General features: G+C 53.4%; 1 pseudogene; it reads right to left on the bottom strand.

Moving 5' to 3' along the window:
- Nucleotides 1-6,915: 6,915 nt before the first annotated feature.
- On the bottom strand, nt 6,916-24,185 carry LOC133931327 (large ribosomal subunit protein mL101 (rPPR4)-like; annotated as a pseudogene).
- Nucleotides 24,186-26,047: the final 1,862 nt, after the last annotated feature.

The raw sequence follows: 26,047 nt of genomic DNA on the forward strand, positions 1-26,047 counted from the left end.
TCTAGATGAACGACCGAGATTAGATCTGCATACCCCTTCGATTTATAATCCTGACAGCGATGACGTGGTAGCCGCGTCAGGGTATGAGTCCTACGTGTCTGACGTGTCATCAAGCCACCTCAGCAGAGAGTTATGTCAGCCAGCCCAGTCAGCATTGTTTTTTTATTTGTTTTAATTGTGTTGTTGACGTCATAATTAATATATATTGCGCAATAAATAGATTTTCAATGTAAAAATAATTCTAATAATAATAATAATTAGGAAATTAATTTTTGATAATGTATAATAATGTGTATTAGGTTTATTTAATTTTGTTTAATAGTTTTAAATAGTTTTATAATTCAAATAAATGCTAGAAAATTCAGAAAAATCCTAGAAAATCATAGATGGCTTTAGAAAAATTCTAGAAATTTCTAGCAACATAATTTCATATGTATATAATCTTTTTAGTCCTGTTTTAATGTTTTAAAAAAGCATAACTTGTTAACTATAGCTCTGTTTTGACCCGTTCTTTCGCCGGACTATCCGAAAAAGTGTGATCTTGTATATGATGATATTTGTTGTGTGATATTTGGTTCTTTTTGGATCTTGGTGTTTATGTGTTGTTATCTTTCACGTATGTTGTGAGTAGACACCAACATTCAGGGTGAGCTAGAAGGTCTGCAGGATCAGGATTTTGAAGACCCAACTGAGTTCAGTGAAGTCAAGTTGTGTTCTTGAACATATTTATCATAATTTTACAAATATTTTGTTTTACAAACATTCATGATAACAATATATTGGGTATCATATGAGTTAGGATTTACCTTAGTTTTTTCTTATCATCCTTGTCACCATAGTATGGTTTTGAGTTATGGAAGGGTAGATGATGTTTAGCCTTACTTTGGGATGAAAGTCATGATAATTGCACTACGAAATTGATAATGGTCCTATGCAACATTGATAAAATATTATGGAACAATTTTTGTAGCAACATGGCATAAGGATTTGAGCATGTGGTATGATCGATATGGGATGTACGAATATAAATGTGGTAGTCTTGCTCAAATAAAATGACAGGTTCGTGAGGTGACCTTTCTGTGTTTACAGTACCACCACAAGCCTAGTATGTGACGGACCTAGCCAAGTAATTTGCTTTACTCTTAGCATAGTGTAGACCAACCAAATAAATAAGGAATGGAAGGGTGTACTTTCGAAAGACGCAAGAGGGGGCTTCCGTTGTGGAGGTGGAATCACGCGGCAGTGAAACCTTAGCGGGTAGACATGTGCTGAGAGGGGCACTGTAAAGGATTTGTAGTGGATTCCTAGCGCACACCTCGCTAGTGTGTAAGAGTTTTCTGTCGGACAACGGATGCTCAACAAAAGGGAAGAAATATCTTGTGGGTAAAGTACAACCTCTACTGAGTGTTAAAACTGATTATTCAGCCGTGCTCATGGTCATGAGTGGCATTGAAAATCTACCACGATTATAACCGTGCTCATGGTCCCCATCATAGTTGAGGGTGATCAATCATAGTGGTGGGAACTATGATTGGGGTGTTCAACTTTTGTGGATGGAACTTTGGTTGAGGTGGTCAGTTGTTGGTTAAGTCAAGATGGATGGAATCTTAAGATGATTATTATTCACTTAATTATTATCACTTTTCAAATGTTTTTACTTAGATGATATTTTTGCAAAAGAGCCATTTATCTATATTCTTGTTAAAGCCTTCATATGTATATTATTTCCTTCATAACTTACTGAGTACGACATGTGCCCACTCTTGCTATCACCAAACACTCAGTTAGAGAAGGTATCGAGGAGTACGTTGAAGGTGGATCGTTCTAAGATGCTTTCTACATCGATAATGCCTATGGAAGAGTCATAAAGGATTAGAGTAGTTACAGTTCATTTAGTTATACTGCAGTTTATTTGGTTCTTCAACACTCGAAGGTCATTTGTGTAAGACAGTTTAATTCAATTAAGGTATGGATATTATAATGATATCATTAATGAAGTAACTATGTGTTGAGATTAATTCCTAGGCTCAGCACATAGAAGAGATTGATTTGTTTCCTTAAACCAGTCTTGACACTTGTCCACTTGCATCTCCACAAATTTCAATAGTCCATCATTAATGGCCAATTGAATCGGTCGACGAAAAAAATTGCAATCCTTAGTAGCATGAGAATAAGACCTATGCCATTTGCAATAAGCTCACCTCTTTAATTCATCTAATGGTGAAATTACATGACCATGAGACAACCTAATATGTTTTTCTTGTAGCAAGTAATAAAAAATTCTATCACACTAGCTACATTAAAAGTAAATTTAATTTCTTCTTGCCGACTCTTAGGAGACAGAGCTTAAGAGTAGAGCAAACGAATGGTTTAGATTTAGAAGAGCAAGCCCATTCGGCCACACATATCTCAATGTCATCATTGTCCAAACTTTCATATTCATATTCAAGCATATGAACATTAGGACGATCAACTCTTACTTTATCACCTGACCTCTGAAAATTTCTAGACTCTTTAGCTTGGCTTTCTTGTGCTAGAGCTCTCTGCAAAACCTGACTAATGCTTTGAAAATCATAACTTTCTAGTTTTTCTTTAAGATGAGACAATAAGCCCAAATAAGCTAATTTAGCCAAATCCTTTTCAGAAAATATTGGTTCTTTGTATATCTAAACCTTCTAATAAAATCAGCAACATGTTCATTATATTTTTGTTTAACCGATGTCAAATGTGAAAGCCTCAATTCAGTATCAACACTATAAAAATACTCATGAAAATTTTCTTCTAATTGAGACCACAGATGTATAGAGTCGGTAGCAAGAGATTTAAACCATATAAAAGTATTTCCAGATAATGACAAAGGAAACAATCTATTTTTCAGAATATCATTGGGACTAGCTTCACCCAATTATGCAAGAAATTGACGTAGATACTCTCTAGTTGTTCTATTATCTTCCCCGGTGAATTTCACAAAATCTGGGACTTTGAAACCACGGGGACATGGGATTGTGTCATAATGCTCGGGGTATGGATTTTGGTGTTCCGAGCTTTCCTTCTAACCTTCCCACCAAATTATTCTCTTAGCACAATAGCTACTTGCTCTGGCATAATTTCAGCATAATCGGCCACAGACCGAATAGGGTTAATTACTGGCTCAGGCTATGGTGTATACATATTCGGCACATAAGATGTAATAGGAGGTGGCATGATGAAATTTTCTTTAGGTGTCGACCCATAAGGGATCCCCGACCCTTGCGGCAATATAGGTGGAGCACTATGCGCTACGGTTTGGTAATAAGATGTTTTCACACTGGGATAACTTTCGGCTTTACAAGCTTGAGCCAAAGTCAAAGCATGGTGCTTAACATATGGTGTTTGATATGAGTTTTGTGCCACATCAATTCTAATAGTTTGAGCGGTAATATGATTAGGTGTAACACCATCCATACAATTTCGACCATTATGAGGATTATTCAAGTACGCATAAGAAGCACTAGGTAATGTTCTAACAATAGGAGGAATTGAAGCATTGATATTACTGGTAACAGCCTTTCTAAGTTCTGTTCATCATGTATTTGTAAAACTAAAGGCTGAATCTTATCAACCAATGTGTCCTCAACCATCTTTTGAACACTATTATCCATAGTTGCACTGACAGATTGATCAATCATATTAGCAACATCTTCGTGAGAGAGAGGGGGTTGAGCGCTTACATTGGTTAGTACCTTAGGATTTTGATCGGCAGGCGGTGGAGAATCTTCTTTCTTGAATATGCCTTACTGAGTCTTCACGTAATGCAAGAGGAGTTGCTGCCGACATTACTCCAAGTTGGCCTCGAACGCCAAGTGCGTTTCTTCCGACAACTCATCGTAGGATGTCATGATGACATTATCCTTGTCGATTTTCAAAATAGACATGTCTAGGGTTTAGAATTCGGGTAGAAGATAGCTGAAAAAACTTCGTCCCTAGCGGAGTCACCAAAAAGTGTGTTGATGTGCAAAAATGCCACGCTAAATACTGAGCACCTCGTGTGCAATTTCCTAGACCAAAACTTCCAGCCCAGATCAGATGTTCCGATCGGGCGATCGGATGTTCCAATCGGTGTATCCGACAGGCTACGCATAGGAAACCCTAATCGTGGCGTCACACCATTGAACCTTCGTCATCACCCACGCTCGGGAGGGATCCCGTCTGAGTGTAGATGGCTGGCGTCTTATCCTTGGTCATTGAGATCAAGAACGAGAAGCAATAGAGATTGAAAAAGAGAATTAAGACAAAAAGAGGTAAAAATGAAAGATAAAAGTAATTTGTGTTTGGTCCATTGGATATTGGATGATCTCAATAGGCCATAGCCCTTTATATTTACAGGGAGGGTGTGTCTTGCTCCGTTTTGAGTCAGAATCTATCAAAACTTATCTATAAATCTGACTCGATCTCTTATAAAAAATCTAGATCCGACTCGGATTGAATATCCCGATGTCCCTAATCGGATGTTCCGATCATATCGGAAGGTCTAATTTTTTTTAAACATAGATCTCTCAGTTTGACCAAAAATATTTAACCAGATATTCTAATCCTAACATCAGATGTTCCGATGCGATCGAAAGGTCCGATTTTTTCCAAATGCAGACCTCTCAGTTTGGATAAAAATATTATCCGGATGTTCTGATCCTCTATCGGATGTTTCTATGCGATCGGAAGATCTGATTTTTCTAAACACAGACTGGTTTGAAAAAAATATTTAACTGGATGTTGTAATGATGTCATCGTCAAATGTTCCTATCTATTAAAATTTCCAATTCTGAAACTCCTAACAAGATGTCAATTGTATCGTCAACCGGAAACGCGGCGTGCAGCAAAACCCACGAAGAAGTGCCCACCTTTTGCTTGGCGACAGCTGGGTCCGCCGAGCGCGCGGCGGATCACTTCCCACACCAGCGCAGCCCGGCCGTCCTCCACGTCCAACATGTCGCCGGTGTTTAATGTCACAACTTCGAGTTTCTCCCGGCGCCGCCATCCTCCTCGCCGTCGCTGGGGCGCTTCTCGCTGCTGCCTCTCGCGCATGCAAGGACCACATCGTTTCTAGCCTGTGCTTCCTATCTAAAACAGACAAAACCAGCTTGTTGGATGGTCATGGCAGTCAATATTTTGCCCCTGTTCCTTTTCTCTCAGCCATTTTTGCTAACAGACCGAAATGGCCTCAAGTTTTTTTTTCTGGTTTAATTGTCATGGTCCGATTTTTTTTAACTTTGGGTATTGGTGAGGTGCGAGGGAGAAATGATGTGGTGGGGTATAATAGATCGTCTCTATCACCAATTGGGCTTTCTAAAGTAGCGAAGATGTGAAGGTAGGCCATTTTGATCGCCATGATCATAAGGGAACAGGATTCAAGGTAAGGGGATTGTTTTAGCCACAGTCGAATCCGAAAGGATCAGTGCTCTAGTCGCAATGTAAAGTCTTTAATAACACATTAACACAACATGTGTAGTAGCAAGAAAGCGAGCTGCGTACTCTTTTCTTCTTACCATTTTCTCCCACTAGATTTTCCAAATAAGATTTTAGCCATTGGCCATATGTCAAGGGACTGTTTTAACACGGAAGGCCACTCCATATGATACGGACACTTGCCTAAAGAAACATCAATTGTAGTATCCCATTACATACAACAGTATCATGAAATGACCCTGCAAGTCCCTTGTGGCAGGTGACAACTATTGTACTCGCCCTTCAAATACATCGATAAAGATTGGAGAGGTTCTGTAATATATCCGCGTATACTTCTTGTTCTCGTAATTGTTTGATCTAGGTCACCTTGAATACGACCATTACTCGGTACAGCTTGTATCACAAGTTCATACAAGATGGACGTAAATGAAAAAAGAGAAAAACATCAGGTCTATACTTAAAGTTGGGCCTGAAGTTAGCTGCAGTCTTGTTGGGCCGACACAACGTATTGCAAATCCAACAACACCCTCTGACCAAATATGTTTATATGCCCTAATAAACTACTAAAAACTCTAACACAAGATTTTCTTTTTCTCGTTATGGGTGCTCTCTTCAGATGAGTAAATGTGATGAAATATTTTGTATTCAGTTTTGCAAGAATGGTTGTCAATAATACATGGACTCATGATGTATGTATAATGAGACTGATTGGAGGGCTGTTACTTTAGCAATGGTGTTTTCTGCTTGGTAGTGTGATGACGTATTGCTTGAGCTTAGCGGCGGCGGCCTGCAATAGAAGATGATCTATTGTAACCTCGGTTACGGAGAATTGCTTGGTTTTGTTTTGTTTTGTTTCTGTTCGTTCGTTCGTACTCTCGGACTTGTTCTAGCTTCTTCAGAAGTCGTGGAATGTAATAAAATTCCTTTTTCAAAAGAAAAAATTATGTTTTCAACCATTTTACACGGTATGAGTTATGACACGACAGACGCCTATGCAACAGTATTTGTGCACAGGTTTAGCCTACCGTCACGCACGCAATTATTTCCGGTCTGAATGGCTGCCCTGTTCACAAAGACATATCCACACCACACTTGGGGAGCATGAAATATCATTGTCAGGGGTATCAAACTGATGGCACACTGACCACAAAGACTTGGAAAGGGAAGCGACTCTGTAGTAGGATTCTTGCTAGAGTACAGCAATTTCATTCAGAAGAAAAGTAAAAAAGGAAGTATCGGGAAAAGGCCTAGTCAGACAAGACCTCACATTGTCATTGCTCCGGAGTGCTTCTTGTAAGAGCACCAAAAGCTGGAAAGAAAGCCCAACCATGAACTATCCTACCCTTTACATGGAACAGCGAAAGAACTCCAAAACACAGTTGGCTTTTATCATATAAGCTTTCTGATGCTCAAGGAAGGGATCAGTTCAGAATTAAATAACTGAAGTAGACTGAAGAAGAAACTAAATATGAATCATCGTCCTTTGTCGTCCATCCACTTCAGTAACTTCCCCATGTTGTAGCAGATCTCAATCTTCGTCTTTGATCTGTTGATGGAGTGAATGGTTTCTCTTACCGGCTGCCAAGTATGTGAATAGGAGGGACTCGTTCGCTTTCCCGTCGATGCACCCTAGCGTCCTCAGGCACTTGCAGAATCTCTCGGCACCGCCATCATCCTTGTGTTCTTCGAAATACTTCTGGAATTTGTGGATCTTATCCTGATCGAGTTTCCCTTCTTTCTTGGGGAGTTTGGTCATATTCTCTACCCAGTTCAGTGCCAAGTTCATGTCCCCCTTACCCATGTAGAGATCAAGAAACAACTCGCATGTTTTGGAGTCAAAATCTGCACCTTTTTCCTTGGCCTTCTCCCACAACGACTCCGCTTCTTCGGTCATGCCACTCTTCAGATGGGCACGAATCATCATATTTGTCAGCCTCACATAATAGTTTTCACAATTGGATTCCCACTACTCAAAAATCTGCTTCAGGCGATTGAAATCATTGAGCTTATAGAGAGCTTGAAGCATGCCGAGGTAGCTTGTGTTGGTCACCTTAGAGAATTTGGCCTTTATCACGTCCCACACCCTATTGACCTCGCTCAAATTGCCTACTGAGGCATATAGGCTCGTAAGGAAATCAAAAGGTTGCCTGCCATCAGCAGCACCAACAAGACCCTCGAGTTTCTTCAGAGCAGACTCTGCCTTCTCAACCTGACCAGCATTCACATAGATAGAAGCGAGAGTACTATATGCAGACCACCCTGGAACTACACCTGTTTCTACCATTTCTTTTAGAAGTTCTTCAACAGCATCCATTTTGTTTGATGCTGCATAGCTGGTCATCAGAATGCAGCATGTGAGGCTATCCGGTTTAACATTCTTCACTTTCATCTCCTCAAACAGTATATCAACCTTGCTATGCTGGCCTAACTTCATGTAGAGGGTCATCATATTATTGATGGGTAGTGTACTGGACGAGATGCCAAGCCCGTCCATCTTGCAGTAGAGATCTGTTGCTTTCTCTTCCATTTTTGCTGAGCAGTAACAATTCAAAAGTGCACCATAAGTTCGATGGTTTTTGGCTGGATCAGGGAGGCCATCAAAATAATTCTCAGCTGCTTGAATGCCACGCACTTTATAGATGAGATCCAGGCGTATTGCATGGTTAGCGTGTGACATGTTCATACCCCTTGATCCAACACATTAACTGCATGAAAAAGACACCAAATTATAGTTGAAGTACTACCAACACAACGAGTTGATAACTTCAAGAACATTAAGATTTTGTGACCGTGAAGACAACTGAGGGTTTAGTTGTGCTTACATACTATTACAGATATTGCAATTGGGAGTTTGAGACGGCAAACACGCTGATTCCCCAAAACAAAACCTACAGAAATGGGCAGTTTGGCACTGCTTTGGTGTGCCACAAGCACATGCTGTACTAGGGAATCTAGTTAGGAGAATCTTTACCAATTACAGTAAAATACTCTGTTATGGGTCATATGGCTAAAAAATGTTATAATTAGTTAATATACCCTAAAACAGCAAAAGTATAAGTGTAAACTAAAAGCCAGTGTAATGTCAAACCAAGCCCAAGACCAGGATGAATATAAACAAATTGCAACCAACTCCTGACAAGGAAAGGTTGCGAGCCAAATTAGATTTCAGATGCATATGTATTACAAATTACAATGTCCCGATTTGCCAGTGCAGCAATAATAGATGGAGGAGTGGCGCCTATCTCATGGCTAGGTGCACCCCCTGCCCCATCGGAGGAGGATGGTGTGACTGGGACCCGGCTTCCATCTCTGCAAATTGCAGGTCAACTTGAGAAACTCGTAATGTATGAGGCGTTGAAATGCAGCATCATGGCACAGAGTTGGTCCACTCTTGCAGACAGCTCACTCACTTGTCTTCCAAGGACGCTATTTTGCTCATCTTGAGCGCTCGGATGCGGGGGTACCTGCTGGTTTTTCCCATTTGTACCCGTCCCTGCGGGTGGTTCTTCATGAATACCTTCATTTTCATTAGCCATGTTTACAGACACAATGTTGTTGCCTTCTAGCTCTCCTTCATCCCCAGACAAAGCTGAATGTGCTAGCTGGGAATAATGCGGCAACTAAGAGCGGGTTTCCAGAGAGTCTACTGCATGAGCCCCAGGGCTAGATTGTCTTTCATCCTCGGATGTACCGGGGCTACTCTCTATTCTTTGTCGAGCAGTCATCTTCAAGCGTGTATCGAGGCCAGCATGTGTAGCCACCGTGTGTAACTGCCCTTTATCTTGCGGCAAATGTGATGGAATACTCTTGTAAGTGCTGTCGTGATCACATGGAGATGACCCCCGTCAAGTGACTTGCATCTTTCAGATACCGGAAAGCAAGGGTGTCGGTGTATCAGGAACCAGGGGTCCCTGAGTCCCGAGACCGGGCCGGCCAACCGCCACGTGTCACCATCCCGCGAGGTCCCCCCTGCAGGATGAGAAGAGCTTAAGTTCCGGGAGAAGGTGCTCGGGGCCGCAGCCTCTGGTTTCCGAGCACCCCAGTCCCCCGATGACCCGCATAGTCCAAGTACCGGAAAGAAAGTACTCGGAAGGGTTCCCACTTACCCCCGAGTACCGTAGTCCCCCGATGATCCAGACAGCCAAGTGCTCGGGAGAGAGTGCTCGGGGCTGCACGTGGCAGCCCCCGAGGACTCGGTTCCCCGAAGGTCCTACCGAAGTGCTCGGGAGAGAGTGCTCGGGGCTGCACGTGGAAGCCCCCGAGCACTTGGTTCCCCGAAGGTTCGCGCAAGATCGCCCGACGACCCGAAGGGTCCCATCGGCGGGGTGTCAGCCAGTCAAAGGTCCAATGCCGCATTTAATAGGTACGCACGGCCTGACATCCTGACATTCTCAGCTGCCCACGCCCTAGTGTCAGACCCTGCCATGCTTTGGCAGGGGGACGTGGGTCCATTAAATGCACGGGTCCCGTCCCGTATCATCCGGGTGCCTCGGGATAACGTTGCCAGGATCGAAGCGCTCCTCCTGCCACCCTGCCCTGACAGAAGAACAAGACAGGGTGGGCGCACCGGGCGCCTCTATGGCTGCCCGGTGGGCCCTCTTAATGGCACCAGAGGATGTCCACAGTGGTGGGTGGTTGGATGCGCGCCGCATTTTTCCACCGCCCCTGTCACTTCGCCAAGACGGAATGATAACGCCTTTCTCCATGGCGCCTTGGCACTCGCACTCCCTCTTTCCCATTCAGGATAAGTCGAGGTCGGCGCGCCTATAAAAGGACAGGATGGAGAACAAGCGAAAAGAAAAAAAAAGACGAGGCGAAGAAGCAAAAAAGAGATCAGACCAGACGATACAGCACAAACAAGAGACATAGAAGAAGCGCGACGAACACAGTAGAACAAGAACATCACAAACAAGCTCGAGCAGAGCTAGAACACGGGAGCCTCAAGCTCTCTGTAGGCGACACACCCTTGTAACCAAATACATCCTTGAAGAATTCCCTTCAAGGAAAGATATTGCACTCACACAGGAGTAGGGTGTTACGCCCCCGTGCGGCCCGAACCTGTCTAAACCCCGGTGCATCTATCTCTTTTGCACTAGGTCGATCATCCTCCACCACCACCCACCGTTGCATTTATTTCCGTTTTCATTTATTTCCCGGACGAGCTCGTTCAGGATCATCCCCCCGGCCGAATCTTTAAAAAGGGGTCTCTCGGGATCCCTGCGACAGGAGTTCATCCTCCGACAGCTGGCGCGCCAGGTAGGGGGGAATATCCCTGGATTTGTTCGTTTGCTTTTTTCCACAGGAAAAGATGGCTGGTGGGCACCGTCTCCAGCGTTCCGGCTCCACTTCTAGTGACGAAGTGCTGCCCGACGCCCGGGAGAGCCCAGTCGCTGCTGCGTTCCAGCAGCAGCCGCTATCCACGTGCGCGGTTTTTCCCGCTCAAGGGGATCAAGGCGCTGGGCCCAGCAGGGCCGCCGCCACCGCTGCTGATGCACTTTCCGACCCCCAGCAGGAGGTCGGGACCCCGGCCGCTAGGTCCGCCTCTGGACCGCGTCGGGTGCCACCCCGGTGCAGGCTTGCGTTCAGCGAGGCCGGCCCGGAGAGCGCGCTGCTTGCAGCGCATGCTCTCCTCAGGCACCTGCCCGTTCAGGCCACGCTGAATACTCCAGAAGGCCGGTGGATCTAAGATGTCGTCGCTTTGGTTGGCACTGCTCGCCGCCAGGTGCAGGCCGGGAGTCCTCGCACCACCTCTCAGCGTGGCGCCGCCAGAGCCGGCTCCTCAACAGGCAACGTCCACACGGGCCGAGGGGCCTCCAGGCGGAGTGCCGTCCCCCTGGCCGTGTCCGAAGCCCGGGACCTCCGCTTGCGTCTTGACGAGCGGAGGGGCCACGAGGATGCCCTAGTTACTCTCGAGCGCCAGCGGGAGACCCGGCAGGAGCTCGGGGCAGAGGACCAGGCTTCCTCTCTCCCGACCCAAGGCCACCGGGAATCCCCGGCTCGCCGCCACTCGCCACCGAGGACCCCCGCTCGCGCTGCGGGGTACGGCATCGGCTGCCGTGCCTTCATCGCCGAGCTCCGCCGGGTCAGGTGGCCTTCCATGTTCCGCCCCGAGTTGCCGGAGAATTACGACGGGTCCATCGACCCCGTCGAGTTCCTCCAGATCTACAAAACGGCCGTCCAAGCGGCCGGAGGCAGCGAAAAGGTGATGGCAAACTATTTTCATGTTGCCTTGAGGGGCTCTGCCCGCTCTTGGCTTATGAACTTACCCCCAGGGTCTATTAGCTCCTGGGATGACCTTTGCCACAAGTTCGTGGCCAATTTTTAGGGCACGTTTATGCGCCCCGGCTTGGAGTGCGACCTCCACGCCGTCCAACAGCAGGAAGGGGAGACACTGCGGCGCTTTATACAGCGTTTCAGCCAGGTTCGCAACACTATTCCGCGAGTAGCCCCCCATACTGTTATTGTTGCTTTCCGGCAGGGCGTCCGCGACGAGCGGATGCTCGAAAAGCTAGGTACGCATGAGATCGAGACCACTGCGGAGCTCTTCGCACTGGCCGATAAGTGCGCCAAGGCTGAGGAGGCCAGGGCGTGGCATGCTCCTCGCCCCGCCACCGACCAGCCAAGTTCTTCCCGCTCCGACAAGCGGGAAAAGAAGAAGAGAAGGAAGCGCGAGGCCGCTCCTATCGAGCCGACCCAGGGCCCCGCCCATAGGGCGCCGCAAGAGCCCGACCGCCGGCAAGAGCGCCGGCCGGGCGTCGACCGACGTCCCGCTAGGGCCCCTGCTAGGGCTCCTCCTCGGGCCTCCGTGCCCATGAGGGCCCCGGCACCAGCTAGGGCACCGGCTCCCTCCTGTTCCAGCAAGGGCCCCCGCTCCAGCGGGGCCCGAGCCAGGTAAATGGTGTCCCATACACCAGACCAGATGGCACGACCTCACGGAGTGTCATACGGTCAAAGGACTCGTGGAGCAGCTCCAGAGGGAGCGCGACGAGTCCCGTGGAGGAGGCGATGCTGAGGTCGCCCCCGACAATGCCGAGCTCGGTTTCCAGGAGCCCGAGCACGCCGTCGCCTTCATCGACGGAGGCGCGTACACGCCTTCCTCGCGCCGTGGCATCAAGGTCATGCGACGCGAGGTGTGCTCGGCAACCCCGAGCGAGGAGGCCGCTAGACCCCTGAGGTGGTCGGACGCTCCGATCACGTTCAGCATGGCTGATCACCCCGCCAGTACTGCAGCCGTGGGGCGACTACCTCTGGTAGTGTCCCCCACTGTCTGCAATGTTAAGGTCGGCAGAGTGCTGATCAACGGTGGTGCCGGCCTCAACCTCCTTTCCAAGGAGGCTTTTGAGAAGCTGCAGGTGTCCTCCAGGCGCCTAAAGCCGTCGCTCCCCTTCTGCGGAGTGACCCCCGGGCACTCCCTGCCCCTCAGGCAGGTCGAGTTGCCCGTGACGTTCGGGAGCCGGGACAACTTCCGCATGGAGTGCGTCCTCTTCGACGTTGCGGAGCTCCCTCTCCCCTACAACGCCATCCTCGGGCGTCCGGCGCTCGCCAAGTTTATGATGGCCGTGCACTACGCATACCTCACGGTTAAGATGCCGGGCCCCGCGGGCCCCATCTCCGTGATCGCCGACTCCGGCGGTGCCGTCTCCTGCGCTGAGCAGTCATACATGGCTCTGGTCTCAGCGCTGGCCGAGGTCGATGGCTCTCCAGGGGGCCCGGAACCCTCTCCATCCAAACCCCGACTCGCTGCCGACGCCTCTGTTCCGACGAAGGAGGTCGTGGTGGGCGAAGGCGCTACCCAGGTCGTCCGAATCGGCGATGACCTGGGCAGCAAATAGGAAAGCGCGCTCGTCGCCTTCCTCCGGGCTAACGCAGACGTGTTTGCCTGGCAACCGTTCGACATGCCCGGGATCCCTAGAGAGGTGATCGAGCATCACTTGGCGGTGCGTCCGGACGCCCGCCCGGTGAAGCAGAAGGTCCGGCGGCAGGCGCCTGAGCGCCAGGAGTTTATCCGCGAGCAGGTCAGCAAGCTCCTCGACGCCGGATTTATCCGAGAAGTCCTCCACCCCGACTGGCTGGCAAACCCAGTCATCGTCCCGAAGGCCAACGGCAAGCTCCGCATGTGCGTGGACTACACCGACCTGAATAAGCCTTGCCCTAAAGATCCCTTCCCCTTACCTCGCATTGATCAAATTGTAGATACGACTGCGGGATGCGATCTTTTATGCTTTTTAGATGCAAATTCTGGGTATCACCAGATTCGCATGGCCGTAGGGGACGAGGAAAAAACTGCTTTTACCACTCCGGTGGGGACTTATTGCTACATGTCAATGCCTTTTGGCTTGCGCAACGCTGGATCCTCCTTCCAGCGCGCTATTCATATTACCCTTGACTCGCAGGTTGGTCGCAACGTCGAAGCTTACATCGACGATCTCGTGGTCAAAACCCGAGACCGCGCCACCCTGCTTGAGGACCTTGCCGAGACTTTCAACAGTCTCCGCACTACCCGCCTCAAGCTCAACCCGGAGAAATGTGTCTTCGGGGTGCCGGCGGGCAAGCTCCTTGGTTTCTTGGTTTCTGGCCGAGGAATCGAGGTCAACCCAGAGAAGATCCGGGCCATCGAGCAGATGCGACCCCCGACTCGACTCAAGGAGGTCCAGCATCTTGCCGGCTGCATGGCAGCCCTCGGGCGCTTTATCTCCAAGCTCGGGGAGCGAGGGCTCCCCCTCTTCAAGCTTCTGAAGAAGTCCGGTCGTTTCGACTGGACGCCGGAGGTCGAGCAGGCCTTCCGCGACCTAAAGAAGTACCTCACTTCGCCACCCGTGCTGGTGGCTCCCTCTCAAGGTGAGCCCCTACTGCTCTACGTTTCGGCCACTCCTCAGGTCGTAAGCATGGTGCTGTTGGTGGAGCGCGACGAGTGTTCAGGGCCGGGTGCTGGGTCCCAGCTCCCAGAGGCCCCTGACCACTCACCTGTCCTCGCGGCTCCCCCTGGGCAAGGGGTCGAGCCCGAGCACACTGCTCCTCCCAGCCAGGGAGTCGAGCCCGAATGCCCGGCCAGCCCCGACCATACCGCCGAGCCTGGGGGCTGCAGCAGCCCCCTGGGTGGAGCCGCCATCCGGGCCCGCCGGGTACAGCGACCGGTGTACTTCGTCAGTGAAGCCCTCCGGGAAGCCAAGACAAGATATCCCCAGGCTCAGAAGCTGCTCTATGCCATGCTCGTCGCTTTCCGGAAGCTGTGCCACTACTTCCAGGCGCACAAGGTCTCGGTGGTTACCACGTATCCACTGGGACCCATTCTCCGAAACCGGGAAGGCACCGGGCGCATTGTCAAATGGGCAGTGGAGCTGGCGGAGTTCGACCTACACTTCGTCAGTCGCCAGGCGATCAAAAGCCAGGCGCTCTTCGACTTCGTGGCAGAGTGGACGCCCGTCCCCTACATCGTCCCAAAGGAGATCTCTGCCTATCCCGGGCACGACGCGCCTGGGTACTGGGTCATGCACTTCGACGGCTCCCTCTCGCTGAAAGGCGCAGGGGCCGGAGTGGTTCTCACCTCCCCAACAGGTGAAGAGCTCTGGTACGTCGTACAGTTGCAGTTCCGCGCATCCAACAACATGGCGGAATATGAAGGTCTCATCGCCGGCCTCCAGGCTGCGGTGGGGCTCGGGATTCGTCGCCTCCTGGTCAAAGGGGACTCCCAACTGGTCGTCAACCAGGTATCCAAGGAGTACCAGTGCACGGATCCTCAAATGGCGGCGTACGTGGCTGCGGTCAGGAAGCTCGAGAGGGGCTTCGATGGCCTGGAGTTGCGGCACATCCTTCGCCGCGACAACACTCTGGCCGACGAGCTCTCCCGCCTGGCCTCCTCCCGTGCGCGCGTCCCTGCCGGAGTCTTTGAAGAAAGACTCACACGGCCTTCCGTCCTGCCTGCCGAACAGGATGAAGGGGAAACCTCGAACTCAATTCAGGGGACCCCGGCGGTGCCCTCAGTGGGAAGCCCCGTCAGGGCGCCACCGTCCGGCGAGTGCGCTGCGCTCGCCGAATGTTCTCAAGATGCCTCGTGGATGTCTGACATCCGAGGGTACTTGAAAGAAAAGTTCCTACCCGGGGATGAGGCGTCTGCCGAAAGAGTTGCTTGGCAGTCCAGACGCTATGCCATAGTAGATGGGGATCTCTACCGGCGTAGCGCAGGAGGTGTCCTCCTGAAATGCATCTCCCGGGCAGAAGGCGGCGATCTTCTCGCTGAGGTCCACGAGGGCGAGTGCGGTGGCCATTCATCGTTCCGCACGCTGGTCGGGAAGGCCTTCCGGCAAGGTTTTTACTGGCCTACAGCTCTCCAGGATGCTTCCGAGCTGGTTCGGCGCTGCAGGGCGTGCCAGTTCCATGCAAAGCAGATTCACCAACCAGCTCAGGCTCTTCATACCATTCCCCTGTCATGGCCTTTCGCGGTCTGGGGTCTGGACATTCTGGGTCCATTCCCCCGAGCAATCGGGGGCTATGCATACCTATATGTCGCCATCGACAAATTTACCAAATGGCCGGAGGCGGTCCCAGTCATCAAGGTGACCAAGAACACGGCACTCAAGTTTATCCGCGGCATCACCAGCCGCTTTGGCGTCCCGAACCGGATCATCACCGACAACGGCACCCAGTTCACGAGTGCCCTGTTCGGGGACTATTGCGAAGACCTCGGCATCAAGCTCTGTTTCGCCTCCGTCGCTCATCCTCGGAGTAACGGGTAGGTCGAGCGCGCCAACGTGGAGATACTGAAGGGCCTCAAAACCCGGACCTATAACGTGCTCGCCAAGCACGGGAAGGGATGGGTGGACGAGCTGCCAGCCGTGCTGTGGGCTAACCGGACTACGCCAAGCCGTGCCACCGGGGAGACTCCGTTCTTCCTCGTCTACGGCGCCGAGGCAGTCCTCCCCTCCGAGCTCACTCTGGGCTCCCCTCGAGTGCATGCGTATTCTGAGGGTGAGCAGGAGCAGCAAATGCGCGACGACGTGGACTACCTGGAAGAGCACCGGCGGCGTGCCGCCGTCCGGGCGGCTCGGTACCAGCAGAGTCTGTGGCGTTATCATCTGCGCCATGTCCGGGCCCGATCTCTCAAGGTGGGGGACCTAGTTCTCCGACGCGTCCAGTCGCGCGAAGGAATGAATAAGCTGTCCCCTATGTGGGAAGGTCCCTTCACCGTGATCGCGGTCCCGCGAGAAGGTTCTTTCAGGTTGGCGACAGAGGAAGGACAGCCACTCCCGAACCCGTGGAACATCGAGCATCTCCGAAGGTTCTACCCGTAGATGGTCGTGCTCGCAGCTCAGGTCAGCCAGGCCGGGGGCTTCCCGCCGCCCAAGCAGACCGAGGGCTCCACCCCTTGGGTAAGTCACCGTCGCCTAACCTTGCAAACATTGTACATTCAACATTTCAATAGGCAATCGCTATGTTGAATTATTTTTCTGGATTCCGTATGTTTAATCTGTCTGGTGAGGTGCTCGGTTGTGCGAGAAAAAGTTCGCTCTCTCATCTTCCCCGCTGATAAAAGAATCCCAATCGGTATGCATGCGAGCAGTCGCCGCCGACTTACGTCCGGCATGGTAGGCTATGGTGTTTGGTGTCGTGGCAGACTCCCGGGCACTACCGAGTTCCGGAGCGCTCTGGGTAATCCTATCGCTCGAGCTGCTCGAGTAGTCCGGAGCTCAGGCCCCCGGAGCGGGCTGTCGGTGCTCGGTCTGGTCTGTCATACCCGGGCGCCACCGAACCATAGGACCTCTGGGTTATGCCTCTGTCCGCTCTTGTCCACCGGTTTGGGTATTCAAGAGGTCTCGGGTCGAAAACGAGAGCAGTCTATAACAAGTACCGCACTAATAGAGCGCACCAGACAAAGAAATTCTATACTCTCTCTCTTAAGTCACAGGCCAACAATCAAGAGCAGTTCGACCGCAAGGGCTTCAATGCCCCGGTCTCTGGTCGGCCCCAAGGGTCCTCGGATGGTCCTACCACTTAGGCATGAGTGGTCGAGATCACCCGACCACGGGAGCCTCGTGTGCCTCTGGGCGCTCTGGCGCTCCGCTGGAAGAACCAAGTCCCCGGGCACCCCGAGCTCGGAAGCACACCTCTCCTGGATCGGTTGGCCGGAAGGCCGACAGCTGTCCGGTGAGTGGTTATATTCAGACAAGTCTGCTTTCAGTAAATTTATGTTCCCGAGTCATCCTCGGGGGCTCTCGCGCTTTAATTTGTTCGGTGAGGTGATCTCCTCGCGCACAAAACCCAACCGCGTGTCTACTTTTTCCTGAAACGTCAGAGCGGTTCGTAGAAAGGAGTACCGCGCGTACGATAATGTCTGACCAAAGCCCTTCGTGGTGGTCGTGGTGTTCGGTCCGCTTTTAAGGACCCCGAGCACTACCGAGTCCTTGGGTGCCCTGGGTAATCCTATCGCTCGAGCTGCTCGAGTAGTCCGGAGCTCAGGCCTCGGGGGCGGGCTGTCAGTGCTCGGTCCGGTCCGTCTTAAGCCCGAGCACCACCGGACCACGAGGACTCTTGGTCACATTCTCGCCCGCACGCGTCTCCCGTCTACTAACTGAGTGGTCGCGAAGTGAAAAAGTGTTCACCGGGCACGGTGTGTCCCGTGCTGGATCGATCTATCTCCCGGGCAAGGAAGTTCGTGTCTTTGTTTTTTAACTCAGACGACGCGGACTCGCGAGAGCTCGAGGGCCGACTGCGCCAACAAACAGCAATCGGGACAACTTCGTTCTCGGGGATGGGAAGGTCGGGAACGGTCCGACTGAGTACTCCCCGGGACTTCAAGGCAAAACATCAGAAGGAACATCAAGCACTCAAAGAAATTGGAGTTGCGAGCCCAAAGAAAAGCTGCCACTATATTCACAAGGCATATACAAAGCGTTTCTAAGGGATCACTCCTATATTTACATTCATCAAGACAACAAAAGAAAGAAACAACTACAAAAGATCTAGTCGGCGGCGGAGGCGACAGCTGAGTCCTCTGAGTCGTCCCCGGGGGCTGGCAGCGGCGGCACCTCCCGCTTGAAGCCGGCCGCCACCTCGGCGGTGGTACTCCGGACCGCTTCCCGGGCGGCCTCTCCCTCAGCTTCGACCACTCCCTCCCGCGCCGGCTCCAGCGGGAAGTTCGGGTCCCTACTTCGGTAGCAGGCCAGGACGTGCTCGGCCACTGCATGTGCCAAGCCACGTCCCTCCCGGGCGGCAAGTTCTTGGACTGCCCAAGGCAGGGCCTCAAGGCGCTCGCAGACCTGTTGGAGCCCCAGCACTTGTCGTGCAGGGCTCTCGCTCTTCTGGTCTTCAATGAGCCGCCCGAGACCGCCCTTCTCTACGGCCCGCCGCATCCGCTGGAGTATATCCTCTAGCATATGCTGCAGGTTGACCCGTGAGACAAAAGAGGTCTCAAGCTTCTCCTTGGCGGCCCGCAGCTGTGCCTCAAGTCCCTGGTCCCCGACCGGACCAGAAGAACCGCCAACGGCTGCGGGGCCGGCAGCCTGCTTCGTCTTGGCCACCATCTCGGATAAGGCGCGTTCACGGGCGGTCAGTTCTGCCTCGTGCTTCGCATTCTCCTCCGCCCTGGTAGCAGCGGCCGTTGCCGCCGCAGCAGCCTCGCCCTCTCGACGACTCAGTTCACCTTCTCGGCGACTCAGCTCGCCCTCCCACCGGGCCAGTGCGTCCTCCTGTTGGGCCACCGAATCCTCCCGGGCGCCGAGGTCTGCCGCCGACAACTCATTGTCCACCTCCCGAAGGGAGACATCCCCCTCCCAGCGGTAGATATCTTCTCTGATTTTCCGGAGGTCGTCTTCCCAATGCTGGAGGTCGGCGCGCGTCTTCTCGGCCGCGCCCTCCCGGCGGGTCAGCTCGGCTCGCAGCTCCTCCGCCGCCTGCTTGCGAGCTGCGACTGCCGCCTCTCTCTCCTGCGCCTGCCCCATCCTGGCAAGGGCCTCGGCAGCCTACTGCCTCGACGCCTCAGCCAGGCGGGCGGCGTCTTCTCATTCCCGCGTGGCTTCTGCCCGCGCGGCCTTCAAAATTCCTTGTTCCCGCGCGACTTCCGCGCGGGTGTCTTCTAGGAGCTTCTGTTCCCACGCGGCCGCCGCGCGGGCCTCCTCCTGGGCGCCCGCCAGCTGCGCCTTCTTCGACGCCAGGCGGGCGCGCTCGGCCTCAAGCTCCTCCTCCTTGGCATTCACCGCCGTGCCCAGCCGCCCGACCGCCACTTGGACGCCTTCGATGGCGGCCAGGAAGGGATCGGCGGGCTGGCCGAGCGCTGGTGGGGCCCAGGCCTCCCCGCAGATTGCCTCCGGGGGGTCCGAGCTCTCCGCAGGGCCTCGCACCACCATCCGCCCCGGGCTTTGCCTGCCCGGGGTAGGCTCCGCCGGCTCCGAGGACTCGGACGGCGGCCGTGTTCCTGCATCGGCCGCCACGTCCGCCGACCCCGGCAAGACTTCCACCTCCACCGTCGTCCGCCCCGGGCTCTTCGCGCCCGGGGTAGGTTCCGCCGGCGCCGAGGATTCGGACGGCTGCTCCGTCCTCCTCTCGGCTGCCACCTCCGCCTCTGTCCCAGTAGCCGCCACGACTATCAGCGCCTCCGCCGTCCCTGCGCCCGCCTGCGTCGATGCGGCCGGCGGGCTCGGCTCCGGCCTCGGCGCCCGCGCCCCTTCAGTCGCGGTGGCTCCCGCAGCCGGCCTACGGGAGATAGAAGATCAATGTCAAAACTCAGTTCGGGCAAGAAACGCCCAGGAAAGAGCAAGGAAAGAGACTCACCGGTACTGCCACTTGCCCCTGGGAGCCTGAAGTCCGGGTCCGGCGGCGCCGGCCCGGATTCCTCCCGCCGCCTCTTCCGCTGGGGGCTCGGCGGGGCCGCTGCGCGGGTCTCAAGCGCCGGCGCAGGCCCCATCCACACCAGCCGCGGCTCTAGCACCGGGAATGCCGCCGCTGCCGTCGGCGACGGCGGAGAATCCGGCACTAGAATGAGGGCTCGGGGACGCTTTCCCCGGTCCCCTGGCGCCACCTCCACGGCGATTTCGGAGGCGCCCTCCTCTTTGGCACTGCGGCTGCTGCCTGCAGCGGCCCCGTCACCAGCCCACGCCGAGCTGATTGTAGCCTCCTCGCCGAGCAGCTCCTCCAATCCGGGGAGTTCGGAGGCCTCGGGACTCCGGCTCCTCGGCCGGTCCACGGGCCCCTGGGCGTCGAACTCCGGCAGCCGCGCCATGATTGCCACCCGGTCGGGATTGGCGCAGAGCGCCATCTCTGGCCACGGGAGTTCCGCCCGGCCCATGTCCTCCACTCTGGTGATCACCCGAGTCATTCCCCGCAACTCCGCCGGGCCCAGGTCCCAGCTCGCGCTGATCTGGGTCCTGGTGATGTCCTCCGGCCCGGTGTAGAACCAACTCGGCTGGGCCCGCTCTCGTAGAGGCGCCAGCCGACGGCGCAGGAAGTCCACCACCACCATGACGAAAGTCAGCCCGGACTCGCGTAGCTCCTGGATGCGCTCCAGCACCGGCTTCAGCCTCGCGTCTTCTGGCGGCGGCGCCTCCCACGTCGACCTCCGGGGTTCCGCCGCCGCCTCTGGCAGTTCGAGGCGCTCGTGGGGGTCGACGTCGATGAAGAACCAGTCCCGTCGCCACTCCTCCCACTTGTTGCGCAGCACCTGGGGAATGTAATGATCCCCCAGGCCGTCCCGAAGCCGAAGGTTGCAGCACCCCGCGACGTCCGCCGTGGAATGCCCCCTCTTCTTCCCCACCGGCCGAAGGATGAAGAAATGGCGAAGCAGCGTCGCCGAAGGCGCCACCCCCACGAACATCTCGCAGAGGTGCGCGAAGATCGCCAACACCACCACGGAGTTGGGGCTTAGGTGCACCAATTGAATGCCGTAGGTCTCCAGCACTTGCAAGAAGAAGGTGGAGAACGGCGGCACCAACCCCGCCGCCACGAAAGATGTGAAGAGGACGATCCGCCCAGGGACGGTCGTCGTCGGCGTCAGGCTCTCCGGCGTCACCACCACAGCTCCTGCTTGCCCCTCGGGCACCAGCAGTTTCCTGATGTTGTCTGTCGCCTCCTCGTTCCTCAGACGAGACTCCGGCAAGATGCTGTCCGAAGCCTTGTCCCGGCGGCCCCCTCCGACCCTCGTCATCTCGGCAAGAATAGAAGTGTTTTGGTGGTGGAGGAAGAGAAGGAAGAGTGCTCCGGTCGCCTGAGAATTTCCTAAGGGCTTCGGAGCACAAAGAAAGCAAGAGCAGAAGTGCAAGAAGGCGCAAAGAGGGGGACGGACCGATCCCTTCCCCCTTTTATATCTCAAAGTTCAAAAATTGCCGCCCAACGGTTCGCTCGGCGAAGCGTCGCCTCGGTCGACGCAAACGCAGGCGAATCTCCCGCCGATCGTGCGGCATCAGCGGCTGCCAGGCGTATTTTCCTCGATCTGCGCGGCGGCCGCGCGTGCCGCCCGTACGGTCGTCATACCCTTCGGAAGTTGTATGGACACGCGTCCACTCATTTTCCCACTAGGTCGTACCTGAGGTCTGGGTCCGCAAGGGCCACCTCTCGAAAAGCCTGCCATGTGGCGTCTGCACCAGCCTCGGCCTCGGCCGCGACGAAGGGCCCATTCGCAGTCTCCGTTCCGTCGCCTACCAATGGGCCCGGGGGCTACTGTCGGTGTATCAGGAACTAGGGGTCCCTGAGTCCCGAGACCAGGCCGGCCATCCGCCACGTGTCACCATCCCGCGAGGTCCCCCTGCAAGATGAGAAGAGCTTAAGTTCCGGGAGAATGTGCTCGGGGCCGCAGCCTCTGGTTTCCGAGCACCCCAGTCCCCCGATAACCCGCAGAGTCCAAGTACCGGAAAGAAAGTACTCGGAAGGGTTCCCACTTACCCCCGAGTACCGTAGTCCCCTGATGATCCAGACAGCCAAGTGCTCGGAAGAGAGTGCTCGAGGCTGCACGTGGCAGCCCCTGAGGACTCGGTTCCCCGAAGGTTTCACCAAAGTGCTCGGGAGAGAGTGCTCGGGGCTGCACGTGGCAGCCCCCGAGGACTCGGTTCCCCGAAGGTCCTACCGAAGTGCTCAGGAGAGAGTGCTCGGGGCTGCACGTGGCAGCCCCCGAGCACTTGGTTCCCCGAAGGTTCGCGCAAGATCGCCCGACGACCCGAAGGGTCCCATCGGCGGGGTGTCAGCCAGTCAAAGGTCCAATGCCGCATTTAATAGGCACGCGCGGCCTGACATCCTGACATTCTCAGCTGCTCACGCCCTAGTGTCAGACCCTTCCATGCTTTGGCAGGGGGACGTGGGTCCATTAAATGCACGGGTCCCGTCCCGTATCATCCGGGTGCCTCGGGATAACGTTGCCAGGATCGAAGTGCTCCTCCTGCCACCCTGCCCTGACAGAAGAACAAGACAGGGTGGGCGCACCGGGCGCCTCTATGGCTGCCCGGTGGGCCCTCTTAATGGCACCAGAGGATGTCCACAGTGGCGGGTGGTCGGATGCGCGCCGCATTTTTCCACCGCCCCTGTCACTTCGCCAAGACGGAATGATGACGCCTTTCTCCGTGGCGCCTTGGCACTCGCGCCCCCTCTTTCCCATTCAGGATAAGTCAAGGTCGGCGCGCCTATAAAATGAAAGGATGGAGAACAAGCGAAAAGAAAAAAAAAAGACGAGGCGAAGAAGCAAAAAAGAGATCAGACCAGACGATACAGCACAAACAAGAGACATAGAAGAAGCGCGACGAACACAGTAGAACAAGAACATCACAAACAAGCTCGAGCAGAGCTAGAACACGGGAGCCTCAAGCTCTCTGTAGGCGACACACCCTTGTAACCAAATACATCCTTGAAGAATTCCCTTCAAGGAAAGATATTGCACTCACAGAGGAGTAGGGTGTTACGCCCCCGTGCGGCCCGAACCTGTCTAAACCCTGGTGCATCTATCTCTTTTGCACTAGGTCGATCATCCTCCACCACCACCCGCCGTTGCATTTATTTCCGTTTTCATTTATTTTCCGGACGAGCTCGTTCAGGATCATCCCCTCGGCCGAATCTTTAAAAAGGGGTCTCTCGGGATCCCTGCGACAGGAGTTCATCCTCTGACAAAGGGGTAATCATGGCCTCCTTTTGTAGCTTTGCAACGAGTTGTGAGGATCTGTTGAACCACGCCCTTGGATTCGGCACAATCTCTTCATCGGAGGAGTACCCTAGCTCGTGTGTGACGGGAAGAGGCTCCCAGTCGGAATCCGACCCTTCGGGGCTCAATACCTCGATTGTGTCGCGCATCATGACATCTGCATCATTAGACTTCTTTGATCCTTCGGATGTAGTGTCGTAGTTTGTCGACGCGTCTGAGCCTGGTTCTACAGGCTGCTGGGGTGCATCAATGATAGATGGTGATGCCACTTGCTTGGGGGCAGTCTCAGATTTGCCCTCTATTATTGGTTTTTCACTTTCTTTTGTATCAATGATGGACGAAGGTTGAGGTGTCTCGACCCTCTGCTGCTGCGTGGCAGGCCCTGGTGTAACAGGGGCAGTGCTGGCGTCTTGTGTCTGGTGTGACCTTGGCGCCAGGCGTTCCAGGAGGAAATTGTACCTAGGATTTTGTTAAAGGTTCGGTGTTACCTGAACACTCACTCTTCCATCTTCCGGATGGACTTGGCCATCTGCTCGGACACGGACCTGAACGTGACGCAGCACAAGGTCTTGTAGCTCTCAGAACCACGCTTAGTGGTTCCTCTTCCTTCGCTCGCGCCTCCGCTGATTCCCATGAAGAGCATACGGCACCGGGTATCTGTTAGGTGAAGCGAGACGACACGCCTGTCGCGCAAGAGCCCCGCGCCTAGGGGCCTCGCGACTGGAAGAAGCCACCTCGTAGGGGGGTCTCCGGTCGCGCCCACAAGGCCTTCTTGCATATTCTTAACACCGTGCTTCTTTGTCCCATCTGATAGGTGTCCGAATTTGGCGTAGCTGATAGGATGAAGGTGGAGGACCTCTTGGCCAAGGAGCCTCAATACGCCTGTCTTGCTATTCATAATGATTCGCGGGACGGGGATTGCTCCCAGGTAGCGAAGTCTCTGTTGTAGCAGCGCTGCGAAGCTATCTCTCGAGACCATTCATTTGGTCTCTAAGCTGCTATAGCTGTCTTTGCAGCTCATCTGGGCGAGGCGCCGGCACTTCACTTGGAAGCACGGCGCACTGGTTTGTGTTCTTTGTAGAAGACGGGTTGGGCATCACATCGACGTGATAGCAAGGCACTCAGTGCTGAGGGCTAGAAAGACTGGGGTTGTAGAGCCTACACCTCCTTCCGAGGCGCTGAGACAAAAACTCCTCTATTATGGCTTCCCGAGCGGAGAGCCTAGCTCGCGACGCATGGTGAGACCATGCGTGGGGAATGGCCCTACTTGAAGCCACTTCTTCTTTTGTAATGCAAACTGGCGTGAGACGGGAGGTGATTCGTTGTCGGAGCCCCTGGACTTTAGCGATCCTTCGTCGGTAGTTCCGACGTGCGTGCAGTCTCCCATCTGAACGAGCAAGGGTCATGCTTCGACGCAAGTTCTCACAAACCGCGTCTAGTGCCACGACCAACTCAGCTTTCGTTTTACCAGTAAGAGGAAAACCCTCCAACATGGCTTTGGCCTCGGCAATGATGTCGTGGCACTCCTCCTTGACTTGTGAGAAGGCTCTCTTCTGAGCCCTATTCATTATAGGAGATTGAGTTGGCTCCTTCGTCATCTTGGAATAAATCGCGTCCTCGTGCTTGAAGATGACCACCGGTGGGAGTGTCCCAAACTGCAGGACCATTGGAATCAAGTCGCGGGCAGGGACGAATCCTCCTGCAGCCACAACGTCTCTTGATCTGTATTTTCTCGACAATTTCTTTTGCAAGCAGCTCTTGTAGACTAGAGAGACCATCTGACGACTAGCGCAGCGCAGCAAAGATGGGAGGAGAACCATGGTCCCATCGGGCGTGATTTTGTTTCGCGGATTCGAAACAACTGCGCTTGGTATTTCAAATTGTTGTATTGTATCACTGTATATGTATCGCGGGCGTGCCAATATACTATTGTATACGAAGAACAGGAGACAATTGTAATTGAAACACGTAACTTTATTCATTCAATCTCGAATTCATAAAGTACAGTTTCATATGAATACAATGTCACACACATGAGTACAACGCACACGCTATCTGACTACTTCTGGCGACTGTGTCCTCCTGGTTCCCGTGGCCTCGTGAAACCTCCGGTTAATTACACCCGTCTATCGAGCTACCTTCGATTACACTGCGCTTCTAGTCGTCTTACTCAGGTCATCTCCGAGTCTGCAAGGCTGTAGTCACATACATCACAGACCAAGCCAAGTAAGTGTCAGAAATCAAAATAGTAAAAGAAACGGGACAAACAATATGGCATGAACCTTATGGACTGTTTATACATCCCAGATCATCATTGGTCACACAGGCCTCAGAATTGTAGTCCCCTCATCATCGGCGTAGCCTCAAGTACTATGGAGAGATAGAGGGAGAGAGAATCTAGCTACATGTCTGTTTACCAGCTACAACCTATTGGGAGCTCGACGAACAGTGATGTCTCTAGACTCCCATCTACAACCTCTACTCTCGACCTATCCC

Source organism: Phragmites australis, chromosome 1, assembly GCF_958298935.1.
Source record: "Phragmites australis chromosome 1, lpPhrAust1.1, whole genome shotgun sequence".
NCBI lineage: Eukaryota > Viridiplantae > Streptophyta > Magnoliopsida > Poales > Poaceae > Phragmites > Phragmites australis.